Source organism: Melopsittacus undulatus, chromosome 2 (assembly GCF_012275295.1).
Source record: "Melopsittacus undulatus isolate bMelUnd1 chromosome 2, bMelUnd1.mat.Z, whole genome shotgun sequence".
Taxonomy (NCBI): domain Eukaryota; kingdom Metazoa; phylum Chordata; class Aves; order Psittaciformes; family Psittaculidae; genus Melopsittacus; species Melopsittacus undulatus.
The window spans coordinates 38,090,962-38,107,244 of record NC_047528.1 but is presented as its reverse complement, the minus strand read 5'-3'; positions in this window follow the sequence as shown (position 1 = coordinate 38,107,244).

Genomic DNA, 16,283 nt, shown 5'->3' with positions numbered 1-16,283 from the left:
TTTTTTAATCTTTGCTACTTCACAAGTTCTACAGAATCTAGACTTTTTAATTCAGTTTTCAATACACAGCCAGAGAATCCAAGCTGTTAGAATGTAGAAGCCGTGTTTCATAATCCTTTTCCTTGCTGAACAAAAAAAAAAGGCTGTCATGGCAATTTTGTATTTATTCATGCTGTATTTTTACGTCTGAAACACTCAAAACAGTGCCCAAGAGGGTTAGTTTGAAAATTATATCAAGTTATACCATGCAACAGCATAATGAGTGTGAATGAGATACAATGGTAAAGGATAAAAACAGCTTGTTGATTTTTTTTGCACATTTTTGTGGGCTTTTTCTTTAATTTAAACTCATTCTTTTGAATCAGACAACAAAAAAATGAAACAGCAGACAGCCTTGCTTTTACAGAACTTATGACACACGTAGTTAAAATTTTATACTGACTATAAAAGAGACAATGCAATGTATTGTGTAACTTAGGAACATCCTACATGCAGTTTGAACACAAAATATTCATACATCATTTATGTTTTGATTACACTCTAACTGCTGACAAGGTACTGCATTTATGAATAATGCAAAGAAACTGAAAGAAGAGGCTTTTTATATTTCATTCTGAGCCTCTGTTTTTCACCCAAAGTGATTTAACAATGTAAAACACATGTCATTGATGGAATATGATTAAAATACATTGTGTTCTTGACAGTTAATTATTCCTGTGTGCTTTACTGATGCAGTCATAGCAACTGTGAAGCTAAGTGTCAGGTATTTCTGAAAGTACAGGACCACAATCATTTCAGTAACACCTAGTACTTCTAACTCTATCTCATAGAGGAATAGAATAGTTAGGATTGAAAAGGACCTCAAGATCATCTAGTTCCAACCCCCCTGCCGTGGGCAGGGACACCTCACACTAAACCATATCACCCACGGCTTCATCCAACCTGGCCTTGAACACTGCCAGGGATGGAGCATTCACTACCTCCCTGGGCAACCCATTCCAGTACCTCACCACCCTCACAGTAAAGAATTTCTTCCTTATATGCAATCTAAACCTCTGCTGTTTAAGTTTCAACCCGTTACCCCTTGTCCTATCACTACAGTCCCTAATGAATAGTCCCTCACCACCATCCCTGTAGGCACCCTTCAGATACTGGAAGGCTGCTATGAGGTCTCCACGCAGCCTTCTCTTCTCCAGGCTGAACAGACCCAACTTTCTCAGCCTCTCTTCATATGGGAGGTGCTCCAGTCCCCTGATCATCCTTGTAGCCCTCCTCTGGACTTGTTCTAACAGTTCCATGTCCTTTTTATGTTGAGGACACCAGATCTGCACACAGTACTCCAAGTGAGGTCTCACGAGAGCAGAGTAGAGGGGCAGGATCACCTCCTTTGACCTGCTGGTCACACTCCTTTTGATGCAGCCCAGGATACGGTTAGCTTTCTGGGCTGTGAGTTCACTCTGCTAGCTCATGTTCATTTTCTCATCTACCAACAGCTCCAAGTACTTCTCCACAGGGCTGCTCTGAATCTCTTCTCTGCCCAACCTGTAGCTGTGTCTGGGATTGCTCCGACCCAGGTGTAGGACCTTGCACTTGGCATGGTTAAACTTCATGAGGTTGGCATCAGCCCAACTCACAAGTGTGTCAAGATCCCTCTGAATGGCATTCCTTCCCTCTAGCGTATCAACGGAACCACACAGCTTGGTGTCATCGGCAAACTTGCTGAGGGCACACTCAATCCATTGTCCATGTCAGCGACAAAATTATTAAACAAGACCGGTCCCAACACGGACCCCTGAGGGACACCACTCGTTACTGATCTCCAGCCGGACATTGAACCATTGACCACAACCCTTTGAGTGCGACCATCCAGCCAGTTCTTTATCCACCAAGTGGTCCACCTATCAAATTGATGACACGCCAATTTAGAGACAAGGATGTCATGTGAGACAGTGCCGAACGCTTTGCACAAATCCAGGTAGATGACGTCAACTGCTCCACCCCTGTCCATCACTTTTGTAGCCCCGTCATAGAGGGCCACCAAATTGTTCAGGCAGAATTTTCCCCTAGTGAAGCCATACTGGCTGTCACCAAGCACATTTCTCTTTTTCATGTGCCCTAGCATGCCTTCCAAGAGAATCTGCTCCCAGATTTTGCCAGGCACAGAGCTGAGACTGACTGCACTGTAATTCCCCAGGTCATCCATTTTCCCCTTCTTGAAAATGGGGGTTATATTTCCCTTTTTCCAGTCATCAGGAACTTCACCTGTCTGCCATGATTTTTCAAATATGATGGCCAGTGGCTTTGCAACTTCATTTGCCAGCTCCTTCAGGACCAGCGGATGGATTTCATCAGGTCCCATGGACTTGTGTACATTCAGGTTCTTAAGATGGTCTCGAACCAGATCCTCTCCTACAGTGTGCCCAAGGTCTAGGTTTTCACAGTCCCTGTATTCGCCTTCCAAGACTCGGGTGGTGCGGTCAGAGCCTTTGCCAGTGAAGACCGAGGCAAAGAAGCCATTCAGAACCTCAGCCTTCTTCAAGTCCTGTGTAACCAGTTCTCCCGAAAGTTTCCGGAGGAGGCCTACATTGTCCTTAGTCTGTATTTTAGCTGCTACATACCTATAAAATCACTTCCTATTATCTTTAACATCCCTTGCCAAGTTTAGCTCCAATTGGGCCTTAGCTTTCCTAACTTGGTCCCTAACTACCCGGACAACATCCCTGTATTCATCCCAGGCCACCTGTCCTTGTTTCCACCTTTTATAAGCCTCTTTTTTCCTGTGAATTTTTCTCAGCAGGTCCTTATCCATCCAAGGAGGTCTCCTGGTCCTCCTGCTGCACTTCCTTCTAGTCGGGATGCAACACTCCTGAGACTGTAGCAGGTGATCCTTGAATATTACCAAGAATCTTGGGCCCCCTTGCCCTCTAGGGCTATATCCCATGGAACCTTGCTAAGCAGGTTCCTGAAGAGGCCAAAGTCTGCTCTCCTGAAGTCCAGGGCAGTGAGCTTACTGTACGCTCTTCTCACTGTCCTGAGGACCTCAAATTCAACATCTCGTGATCACTGAATCCAAGACTTCCCTGGAGAGTCACATTTCCAACAAGCCCTTCCCTGTTGGTGAGCACGAGGTCAAGCATGGCAACTCTCCTCGTCGGCTCCTTTATTGCTTGCAGAAGGAAGTTGTTTTCCACACAGTCGAGAAACATCCTGGATTGCTTGTGCCGGCCCGTACCGTCGCCCCAACAGATGTCAGGGTGGTTGAAGTCCCCCATGTGAACAAGGGCCTGCAAGTGTGAGGTTTTTCCTATTTGGCTATAGAGCGCTTCATCCACAGGTTCTTTTTGATCAGGCGGTCTGTAACATATCCCCACAGTAATGTCTCCCATCACCGATTTCCCCTTAACCCTGACCCACAAACTTTCTGTTAACTGATCACCTGTCCCCAGACAGAGTTCCATACTCTCCAGCCTATCCTTAACATAAAGGGCAACTCCCCCTCCCCTCCTACAGGGCCTGTCTTTTCTAAAAAGCCTGTAACCTTCCATTCCAACACTCCAGTCAAAGGAGCTATCCCACCATGTTTTGGTGATGCCTATTATATCATACCCCAGTAGATGTGCTCACACCTCTAATTCCTCTTGTTTATTCCCCATGCTACGGGCATTTGTATAGAGGCATCTGATCCGAGCTCCAAATGAAGCCAGCTCAGTAGCTGGAGCAGCTAGAATATTACTACATTGTTCCGAGCATTTATTATAGGTGCTGGCAGCTGACTGGGTGTGTTGGGATGGAATGATGCTCCCCTCCCCCAACACAACTAGTTTAAAGCATCCTTGACAAGTCTGGCAAGCCTCCCAGCAAAACCACACTTCCCTTTATTCATCAGAGCAGCTCCACCAGCCGCCAGTAGGCCTGGCCTACAAATGTGGGCCCCATGCCCAAGACACCCAAACCCTTGACTATGACACCACCCTTTTAACCATTTATTAACCTGTCCAATCCTCCTTGCCTTCAGAAGGTCCTCCCCTGTGTCTTGGAGAATTGACGAAAAGACAGTCTGAGCCCCAGAACCCCTGACCACCTCTCCCAGAGCTCTGTAGTCCTTCTTTATACTCCTCAGGCTACTACTATCTATATCCCTAGCACCCACATGTATCACTAGAAGCGGGTAATAGTCCGTGGGACTTACTAGAGCAGGCAGCCTCTCCGCAGCATCCCTGATCCGTGCCCCAGGTAGGCAACACACCTCCCTTGCGACCGGGTCAGGCCGACAGATGAGTGCTTCTTTCCCTTTCAAGGCAGAGTCCCCTACTACTCTCAATAATACTTTGCCATTAAAACAAATAATCAGACAAGGAAATTAAAATATAACTCTGTGGAATTTCTATTGATCAATTTAGCAAGCATTGAGGGAAAAAAAAAAAGCAATCACAGTAGAAATACATTTAGAAGCATTGTTTCTCATACTCCATTAATTAAAAAATAAAAAAAAACTCCTTAAGAACCCATGTACCCCATTCCTGCACAGTGAAGCTTAAAACTCTGAAAATTTGTTGCATTTTTAATTGAAATGCATTGCATGATTAATCGTGATTTATGAAGAAACTAATATCTGTTCTTTTTTCATTTCCCTTTGCTGAAAATATTCTTAATCATCTTTTTAATCAATATTAGAAAAAAAAAAAAAAACACGTTTTCACAATTACAATAGGATCCCAGAAAGCCTTGGTCCAGTATAAGAAAAACTCTCCAACTGACAAATATTCTGTATCTGGCTACAACAATTAGCCCCCTTCAATGAATAATATCTGGATGTTAAAGGATTATTTGTTTCAGGTTACTTAAGGAGTTACTGCAAGTTTTACATTCACAAGTGAGATAATCCTTCTCATTAAGATTTAATGAGAATGTTGTTTAATTTAGTCACTCTAACTGTAAGGAGGATGTTTCTCAAATACTTTTATTTCCACCATTTAATTAAGACAGAAGTCTCTATTGAGAACTTTATTCTATAAACAGAATAACACCAAGATGTGAATACCATATTCAGAGTTGGTCATAGCTAGAATTTTTTTTTTTTAAAAAAATATACCAAAACCAGAAGCAATGTGCGTTGTGTGAAATGGGAAAGTACTGTACACAGACTGTACCAGCACACTGAGACTTAGGTACGTTAGTATGACACTAGACATTCAACTAAAAAAAAAATGGGGATAATATTTTAATTTTTTTAATCAGTTTTTAGGAGTATGTTAAGATAAAATGTACTCTGCAAAGCATGTGTCTTAGCCTTTAGGAGAATTCTAGAACACTTTTTCAGATATAGGTCTCTGCACTGTAGATTTGACATGATTCTGCTGATGACTTCTTCCCACAAATTATTTCGTTACTTCCAGTATTCTTAAATATGAAGGAAACTGTGTATTGTTAGTTTATTGTGTTCATATACCATGGTGACATACTGAACTATTCAAATACTCAGATTTAAACAGCTTTCTTTTAGATTTAGACTTGGCAGTGCTAGGTTAACGGCTGGACTTGATGATCTTAAAGGTCTTTTCCAATCTAAATGATTTTGTGATTCTGGATACTTTTGAAGAGGTTTCCCTCCTCCTTTTCTTCCTCCTCCCCTCCTTAATCCCCACCCTCACAATAGCCAGCAAAAGAAGCTTAATTTCCTATTTCTACATATTGCTTAAAATAGTTCCAAGTTATTTGTTTGGGAATTAAGAAAATCAAATGTAAGTCATGGGAAAGCAGAGGAGTGTATTTTAGACCTTTATTAGAGCTTGAAAAAAGTCAGCTTTCAATCTGTGTCAATACTGTTCTTGACTCAAGAAGAACAAAGAATACTTTGCAGCCAAGGTGCAAGAAAATCAGGAGGGAGGATGGGACAGTCAGTGATGGCTTTATGAAAAATGTATCCTTTAAGAATTACATAGAATATATGTTATTTACCTTTTGCAAATGGCAAACAGAGCTCTTTTTGATCAAATGCACTTGGAGTCCCAAACTTTTTCTTCTCTGTAACCTCTCAAGTCTTTCTGCAAGGATAACTACTTACCATGGAAAGATGTTTAAATGCTGCTCTTCCCCCAAAAAGCAGGCAGGTAAATGCCTAACCTTATTTTGTGTCTTTTATTGACTTTGAGGTATATTGTAGTGGTGTCATGGTTTAAGCCCAGATGGCAACTCAGAACCACACAGCCACTCACTCACTCCCTGCCTTCTTTCCCCTCCCACCTCCCAGAGGCTGAGCAGTCCAGTAACTAAGGTGTAACACAAAACCACTACTGCTACCACCAATAAAAATAATGATAAGGGAAATAACAAGGGGAGAGAATATGAAACTAAAAGGGGAAAGGAAAAGAAAATAGTAAGCAGAAGTGATGCACAATGCAATCACTCAGCACCCGCCGACAGATACCCAGCCCAACCTGAGCAACTATCTGGGCCTTATGGGTAACTCCCCCTAGTTTATATACTGGGAATGATGTGCTGTGGTATGGAATACCCTTTTGGCTAGTTTGAGTCAGGTGTCCTGTCTTGTTTCCACCCAGCTTTCCATGTTCCTCCTCACTGGCAGAACATGAGAGACTGAAAAGTCCTTGATCAGAATAAGCATTTCTTAGCAACAACTAAAACATCGGTGTGTTATCAGTGTTGTTCTCAGACCAAAGTAGAAAAGGCAGCACTGCACCAGCTACTAAGGGGAAAAATTACTGTTAGAGCTCAACCCAGGACAAGCGGTAACTGTTTTACAAATATATTTTCAACCATTTTTTGTTTTCTGTGTCAAAAACGATATTAGATCTTGTCAGAAAATCTTTGACAATGTGCTACAGGGTGGAAAATAGCCATCCAAAAAGAGTCTGCTTAATCTCAATAAAATTTACTTTCAGGCATGAAGGCTTTTTCTAATCTTATGCACCCGTTACAGATAGAAACATAAAACCTACAAAATGAAGAGGAGAAAAAGGGAAAGAAACTAAGTTTGCCCTTATTTAAAAAATAAAAATTCAGTTCCCTGACAAAACAGGAACTTTGATAAATGTACAGTATATGGATATTTTTTTTTAACACATGTGGTTTTATCTCATGGGTAATCCTCTTTGTGATTATTCTAAATTGCTCTGCAATATCTTTTTTATTTTATTTAGTTTAGCTAAAGTTGGACAGTACAGCTTGTTACTGATCTCCAGTCAGGAAGACTTCTGACCTATGATCACACCAATGTATTCTAGTTGAAAATGTTTAGAAAGCTGTTCTCAAGACTCAGCAAGGCTTAGTATCAGAATTTTCTACTTTTTTTAAACTATCAAATCTCTCGCAAGAATTGAATTTCATTTTCATGCAGTTCATTTTGTGTATATATTTTTCACTCAATGTACAGAGTCAGCAGGGAAGAGAGTCGTATTTGAATAAGGGAGAGGTAAATACATGATTAAAATTATTTGGTTTCACATTTTTCAGATGTGAGTCTGCAGTTTATTTTACAGTAAAATTTTACATGCTTCAGTTAGATTTCATGAAAACAGGTCTTGTGTCTCTAAGATATGTCACATTGAAAAATCAGAAACAGATTACAGTAGTGCCATTCTTCTCATCTGTTTTACTGTTCCTTTTCAGATTAAATGGTCTGTCATTCTCACTTAACATCCATCTGTTGCTTCAGAAGAGCAAGGATATCATTTAGGTCCTGCTCTGTATATGATAGAGCAATGTGGATGGCTTGGACATCTTGTGAGTGACGCCTCTAATGGAAGTAGATGCCTACGTTTCAACAACTGAAATGCAAATCAGCCCCACAAGTAAGATTTAACTCAGAATGCAAACAGCTTAAAATAGATGCCTATGTACAGGTGTTTACATGTAATCTGGAGCTCTAACCTCTCATTTTTGGGCTAGAAAGAGAGTCTCTAAACAATGAACCTGGAATTCTGAACAGCTACTCAGTTTCTCTCTAAAAAGAGGCATCTATGTTTAGATAGAAGTTTTCTCTCTATATTTCCTATATTGACAAGATCTCCTGGGTTTTAGCCTTTAGTTCAAGTATAGATACCTGCTTTTAGACTCCCACAGTTAGGTATCAGCACTGTGGAACAGAATGTCACCCCAAGAGCATTATCTCTTTTATCTAATTTTAGCCATGAAAAACTAGTTTACTTGTCTAAACTGGTAGCTCAGTCTTCAAAGAATCAATTATACTACTTGTCTTAACCAGGAGTAATTGCTTCCTGAAATGAATACCTGAAATTTGTTGCAGAAAAAAACATACATAATTAAGTTAGATAAATTAGGCACAATTAGGTTAAACTTCAGGAGATGCAGGTGAGATGAGGGCAGTGATGTGTCTTTCTCTGCTGCTACAGCTTCTTTATCAGTGCACTTTTAGACATCAGATGCGAATTTTGTTTATTTTTATACAATCATACATGTCATCAGATATTTTTAACTTTTTACTGTGATCAAAGTTTTTTTCCTCTTAGGTATCATCATTGGCATCAATTATCATACATTAAGACTTTAGATGACTTCTGGATTATATATAAGCTATTTCAAACTCTTGACTTTGCTAAAGAACTGGAATTTCCACAGAAAGAATTGGATAATTTAATATCTCAGGTATTGTGTTCCCCAGTTCATTCTCTCACACATACTACATTTAGAAATAAATGTCTTCTCTGACATAGAGCCATGATGTTCCTCAATATTGGAATTAATTAATGTGAAGCAGTATTGGAATAACACTATAGCAGAGAACGATTACATATCCCACTACTGAAAGACATGACTTGCATACAGAAAATTTCACTCACTTATATATTGCAGTATGAGATAACATAATTGTATTAAATTGTCTGAAAACAATCAATCAAACAAACAAAAAACCCACAACCAAACCAAACCAACCAACCAATCAAACAAAAACAAACCACAAAACCACTAAATTTTTTTAGTGCTCCAACTATGCAGCTCCTACTTCAGTATTATTTTTGGATTTTATTCTCCCTGAAAAAGAGTGACTGTAAATGACTCCTTTTCAGAGAGCTGTTTACTCTATGTATTCATTTGCAAACTCATGCAAACTCATGTAACTCAGCCTAGATACTGATTTTAGTAAGGGAAGAGGAACAGGGGAGGGAATTGACCTTAACATCTTTTAGGACTGAACAGACACTTCAGGAAAGACACAAGAACAACAAGACTAGCAGAATGCATGTCACTTGGGTTATAATGGAAACATGGGGTTGTACTAGTGATTCTCTGACCCTTCACTGTGGAAGGTCATTCTGTGTCATATCATGAGAACTGGCAGAAGAAAGGACAGTTTCTTGTTTGAGAAGCGAATAAGTACAATCTTCAGCCACTGAAAAATAAGAAGAATCCCATAATGTAACTTTTTTCCAATCATTTTCTTTCACAATAGTAGAACCTTTTCTTCTACATGAAGCTTTCAGAGGAAATCAGATTTTGTATATCATCTCCTATTTCTGTTGAATTTACATATGTTTAATGATTTTTTTTTTTGTTAATTCTGATAGCTCTTTAACTAAAAGAAAAATTCCTTTTTTCTTTTAGGCATTTTTCTTTGTTAAGGCCAAAAAGGCCTTAACAAAGGCCTTTTTGCCACAGAGAAATCATTAACCCACATATTATGTTTTACTTTCTCAGTCTAAAGCCAGTCATTCAATATATTTTCAATAGCAAACATAACACTGAAAGCAATGTAAATGGAAATCTGGTGCTAATTAAGAATGTCACTAGTAGATCTGATCTGAAGTCCAGAAACCTCTGTTGAGAAACATCAATGTAAAAGATACTTAAGGGCAGATGTTAAGTATGAATAGAATAAATTATTCTTGTTTAAAAAAAAAATAAAAAAATCATAGATTTTCTGGGACAAAAACTGAAACCAGTTTCAATTTGTTTATGCAGGAGTAATGGCGCAGGAGTTTCTTTTGTGAACCTATTTATGCTTTGGGTCTCCACAGCATTCTGTGGGGTTCGGTTCCATGACTCAGCTGTGCTGTGAGGAAAAATATACTCTTTCTCTTTGTTTTAAACATAATGCTTGAGAATTTTATTTCATGTCTTCATGTCTTTTCAAACATCCTTTCTAGATCTCTATTTCTTCACAAATACTGTGTTCCAAATCCTAGCACTCAAGTTTTTCCCATACAGAAGTTATCATAAAGCTGACCTTCTTTTACCATTCTTTTTCTAGTTTTCTCTTTGAAGAGAGGATGACCAGAACTGCACACATTTATGCTGTGGAGATACCATGGATTCTTTGTACAGTGATAATAGAGTTCAGAAAAACTAACACCTGTGTGGGAAAGATGGAGAGATTAAAGTTAATGAGTCCTCTTGAAGATCAAAAGATGGGTGCATGGAAAAAAAAAGTTAATAGAAAATGAACCCACAAAATAGCATGCTTCCCAAAAAAAAAAAAATAATCATTCTTTCACAAGATATATAGGAAACGTACGGGAAAGATCACAAAAGGAATTATTTTTCTCTACTTTTCTGAAATTTCCTCAAGGAATCACAGCTGTTTGAGTTTAAAAAATTAAAGAAAATTTTAATGGTGAATTAATTGTATTTCACTGGGGTTTTTGGGGGGTTTATTTGGTTTTGTTTGTTGTTTTTTTTTTGTTAATATGTATTACAGGTTTTTTCATTCTTTTGCATTTTTAGTTGATGAAAGTCAAGTTTGATTTAATGTTTTTGCACAATTTTGTATAGTTTTAACAAAGACTTTCTTCCGTGTTACAACATCTGTAAGAAACTTTGCATTTCACTGCTTTCACAGTTACAGCTTTGACAATGTTGAGGTCACTTTTATCTTAACTATATTTATCTTGCCCTCATGTATTACATGTTTGGTCATGTTTTCCAGGAACACTTGCTTTGGTCAGCCAGCTATATTATTTGAAGTTATGTTAATTAAGATTTAGATAAATTAAATAATATTTAAATGCAAAATGATGTAAGACCCAGTCTTATCAAAATTATACTTTGAGTAATGTATCATTATCACAGGTCTTTGCTCTGATGAAATTAATCTGCAAAGCCACCTGTGTGACAGAACTAAGGATACATTAGTGTGATTCATCATTAGTGATTATCAACAGCTGATGATGTATTAATATGTTGCTCCAAGGATGGCGCTATCCAGAAAGAATTAACTTCTATAATTAAATTATGGCACAGAAGTCAATGACAAGACCAAAGTACAAACCAGTCAACAGAAGGTAGGAGCACTGGTACTAAATCGATTTCTCTAGGATTTTTATTTTGAATTGCTAGTGGCAGTTTTGCAACTTTGTTAATTGGGTCTCATTATCTTTGTGGAGAATTATATTTACTCTGCTTTCTTCCCCAGTAGCATTTGACAGTACTCACACTAGTAAGCCTTCCGGTACATACGAGAGGCGAACATTTTTCACATAAACAAAAAAAATGCAAGGCCTCTTGCCAATAGCACTGCAATGCTTTTCTGTGAAGGTGTCAAACTAGGTATCTCTAAGAAATTCTGACAGTACAACATAAAATTTAGTTAATAGACACTTTCTAGCTTTGCAAGTTTTGGGTTTTTTTTTTTTAGTCCTGGTAATAGTCAGCAAAAATTTGAGAGCAGGAAGTTAAAACAGACAAAACATATTGGGTGAGTAGACCACTCAGACCAACCTAATCATTTTAGGTTTAGGATTATGTTGCAAAATTCAGTTCAGAATGACACAACTATCACAACATAGAATTCCATTGTCCTCTCCTTGTATTAGAAAAAATGTCCTCTTGAAATCTGCTTCTACTACTCAATCACCTCCTTTACATATCCCACCCACACAATAGACACCTGTATCCATTTTGTTCAGAATCTTCCTTCCCATTTTAAGCTCCTCCTAATTCATATGTTTAGATCCTTGGATAGCATCTGTAAAGAGGTGACAAGACAGACCTCTGGCTCTGTTTTGCCCAAAGCATCATGTGCTTATGGGACAGATTCACCACTCTTGGTGTCTATCTTTCCTTCTCTTTCAGCCCAGCTGAATTAAAATGTAAAGGCAGGACAGGAAAGCATTTCCCAAGGCAACCCAAACTATAGAGTAATGTTTTGTAAATCTTCAGAATAGTAGTTTTCAGGTGGCCTTGGTTATTGACTGGAAGAGGAAGAGCCTGTTTCACTGTAGCAGTCAGGTCAAAACCTGCAGAGACTTATGTACAGTACAGGTAACCTAGCCTGAAATATGTTGGTCCATACTCCATGATTTCTCCTTCATGAAGCCATGTTGGCTGTCACTAACCACCTCATTGGTCTTCATGTGCCTTAGCATGCTTTCAAGCAGAATCTTCTCCAAATTTTTGTCAGGCACAGAGGTGAGACTGACTGCTCTGTAGTTCCCTGGGTCATCCATGTTCCCCTTCTGGAAAATGGGGGTTATATTTCCCTTTTTCCAGTCATCGGGAACTTCACCTGACTGCCATGATTTTTCAAACATGATGGACAGTGGTTTAGCAACTTAATTCACCAGCTCCTTCAGGATTTGCAGATGGATTTCATCAGGTCCCATGGACTTGTGCACGTCCAGATTCCTAAGATGGTCTTGAACCTGATGCTCTCCTGCTGTGGGCCTAAGGTCTTCATTATCACAATTCCTGCATCTGCCTTCCAAGACCTGAGTGGCATGGGCAGAGTACTTGCCAGTGAAGAGTGAAGCACAGAAGACATTTAGAACCTCAGCCTTCTCCAAATCGAGGATCCCCAGTTCTCCTGTTTCCTTCGGTGGGGGCCCACATTCTCCCTAGTCTGTCTTTTGTTTGCTACATGCCTACATAAGCCTTTCCTGCTATCTTTGGCATCCCTGACTAGACTCAGTTCTAACTGGGTCTTAACTTTCCTGATCTGGTTGCTAGCTTACTGGACAATGTCCCTGTACTCTTCCCCAGCCACCTGTTCTCGTTTCCACCTTCTATAAACTTCCTTTTTTTCTGGCCCCTCCAGATTCTGCTACTTTTACATTTTTGTTTCTGAGACCTCACGAGCATAAGAAACTTTCTCATTAGTATTCTTCTTACTAAACCACCCTTATTGCAGCTTTTAGCTCTCCCATGTGTCCAGACACCAGATACCAAGGAGAAGAGATCAGCATCTCCCTCTCCACTTCTCCTCCTCAGAAAGATGTAGAGAGCAATGAGGTCACCCCTCAGCCTCCTTTTCTCCAAACTAAAAAAGTTCAAAGTTCTTATCTGCTTCTTACAGGACATTCCTTCCAGCCCTTTCACATTTTGTTGCCGCCTTCTGGATGCACTTGAGTACCTCAACATCCTTCTTAAATAGTGGGACCAGGAACTGCCCATAGTACTCAAGGTGAAGCTACACCAAAACTGAATATAGCAGGATAATCCCTTCTTTTGACCTGCTTGTTATGCTGTGTTTGATGTGCCGTAGGATGCAGTTTTCCTTCTTGGCTGCCAGCATACACTGCTGACTCCTGTTGAGCTTGCTGTCAGCCAGCATCTCCAGATCCTTCTTTGCAGGGCTGATCTCCAGCCACACCTCGCCCAGGTTATACTTGTGTCTGGCATTACTCCATCTTACGTGCAAAATCTGGCATTTTAACTTGTTAATTTCACACCATTAATCATAGTCCAGTACTCCAATCTATCTATATCTTGATTCCTCTGCAAGGCACCTTGTCCCTCAAGAGAGTCAACAGCATCTCCTGGTTTAGTATTAACAAACTTACTAAGGATGCATTCTACTCCTGCATGCTTACCATTGAGAAATATAATGAACAGAACTGGCCCTAGAATTGAACCCTGAGGAGCACCGCTGGTCTCCAGCAAGATGTGGTCCCATTCAATATAACTCTTTGAGCCTGCTCTTTACACAGTTCTTCACCCAGTGCAGTGTGTACCTGCTCATCCCACAGCTGGGCAGCTTGTCCAGAAGTCTGCTGTGATGAACAGTATCCAAAGTCTTACTAAAATCCAGAAAAAATCCACTTCTTGTCTGGTCATCCACTAGGCAGGTGACCTTATTGTAGAAGGATATCAAACTAGTTAGACAGGATTTTCCCTTTGTGAACCTGTATCAACTGCGCCTGATATCCATTAAACGGGACAGTGTCCACTGTCCTTTAAACACCTTTCAATATCACTTGAATTATCAGAGTGCTCTGCTTCAAGTCCCTGATGGTCTATGAACCTCTGACCTCATCTTGATCTCTTTTGTTTTTTATATTTTTCCCATTTATTGCACTTGGATCTCACTTCCCTACCACCCTCATTTGTGGAAGGCTTTGAATTTGACAGTACACTCAGGTGAAGCATTCTCCTTAGCAATTAAATAGAAACAATGGCCAGAGTAAAAAAAAAGCCAACAAAATCCCCAAAATAAAAAAATAAAAATAAATTAACAAAAAAAAACCAAACCAAAAAAAATAAGAAACAAAACAAAAAAACCCAAAGCAATTGATAGTTCTCCCAGCATTTAACAAACTAGATCACCATGATTTTGGAACCACAACTTCTACACACCATCAATGGCACATCAATATGTCTAATATCATTTAATGAACTTATATGTTCCTTGAACCCCTTTAAGATTTTGGGTTTTTTTTTGGGGGGGTGTTATGGTCTAAACCCAGTCATCCACACAGTTTCTACTCCCCCACCCCTTCTCCCCTCTCCCAGAGGGATGGGGAGGAGAACTGAAAGAATGTAACTCCCATGGGTTGCAATAAGAACAGTCCAGTAACTAAGGTATAACACGAATCACTACTGCTACCACCAATAACAATAATGACAAAAGAAATAACAAGAGAAGAGAATACGATACCACCTGCAGAAACAAGCCCGACTGAGAAGAGGGTGCCCTTCCAGGTAACTCCCAGTTACCTCCCTGTCATGACATGCTGTGGTATGGAACACCTCTTTGGCTAATTTGGGTCAGGTGTCCTGCCTCTGCTTCCTCCCGGCTTCCCTTCCTCCCTGGCAGAGCATGAGACTCACAAAGTCCTATGGCCAGTCTAAATATTTGAGCAGTAACTAAAAACATTGGTGTTATCAGCTCTGTTCCCAAGCTGAAAGTCAAAAAACACAGTGCTGCACCAGCTACTAAGGAGAAAAAACCGACTGCTACCGCTGAACCCAGCACAGGGGGTTTGAACCCATTTACATTTTTGGCCTCTACAACATTGTGTGATAATAAATCTGTCATTTATGTATTGGATGAAGAAGTTCTTTTCTTGTTTTAAACTTACTGGTGTTTTAAAATTCTCTGGCTGTCACATTGAAGTTGAACCATATTGTAGTCAGGAAGCAATGAGTCAGTGCTGAAATAAATGCAAGATTAATGGAGACAGAAAGGCATAGAGGAGGAAGTAAACTAGTTCCTCACAATTAACAGTTGGTTTTGGCAAAGAAAGAGACCCTTACTCCTGGAATTTCTGCTACAATTTATGAATTATTTTGGAAAAGAAATAATCCAAGATCTGTAGCACTCCAAAATGGAAATACTGACTGATTTCATGCACCTGCAGCATTCAGATGGCATTTGACATTACAAAGACTAAATCACTTTCTCAAATGTATAGTCTTCACTTCTGTGAATTTATCTGGATGAAAATGGACATTTTCAAGACAAACATCTACATCTGAACTAAGCACCTTCAGTTCTTCTTACAGTCAATGGAAAGTGAAGGAACAACTTTTAGAAAGCCATTGATTTTATCCTAGATTAAACATCCATATTTTATTAGATGAATCACATTCTAAAACTGTCAGTTCTCCTACAGTCTCCTAAGACTTTTAGAGTCCTAGACAGAACGCAAACTAAAGTACTAAAACTTTCTTAAAGCCAACATCACTGTCGCTGAAAATGAAAGGTCATGTAGAAAATCTGAATTTACAGCCCAGATAAAATCTGTGATGAAAATTGACAAGTATGGTGAGGATCATGTTGATTGACACAGTACTCTTCTAACCACATAAGCCTGAAGGAATGAAAAAGCTGACACTAGAGTACAACATTCATCAAATACATGATCAGGTGAATACCTATCTTGTGAAACACCTAATAAACAGAAAGGAGGATGAGTGATTAAACATCCCCATCTTCCAGGTAGAGACTAGCCTAAATTGGAAACCAATTACCAAGGACATTCCAATTCTGAATGAAGTTGGTTTAATCTAGATGGATCACAGCTAATCTAGATGGATCACAGCTGTCAATACAGACTCAAATTATAGAGAGATGACATTTTATACAAGCT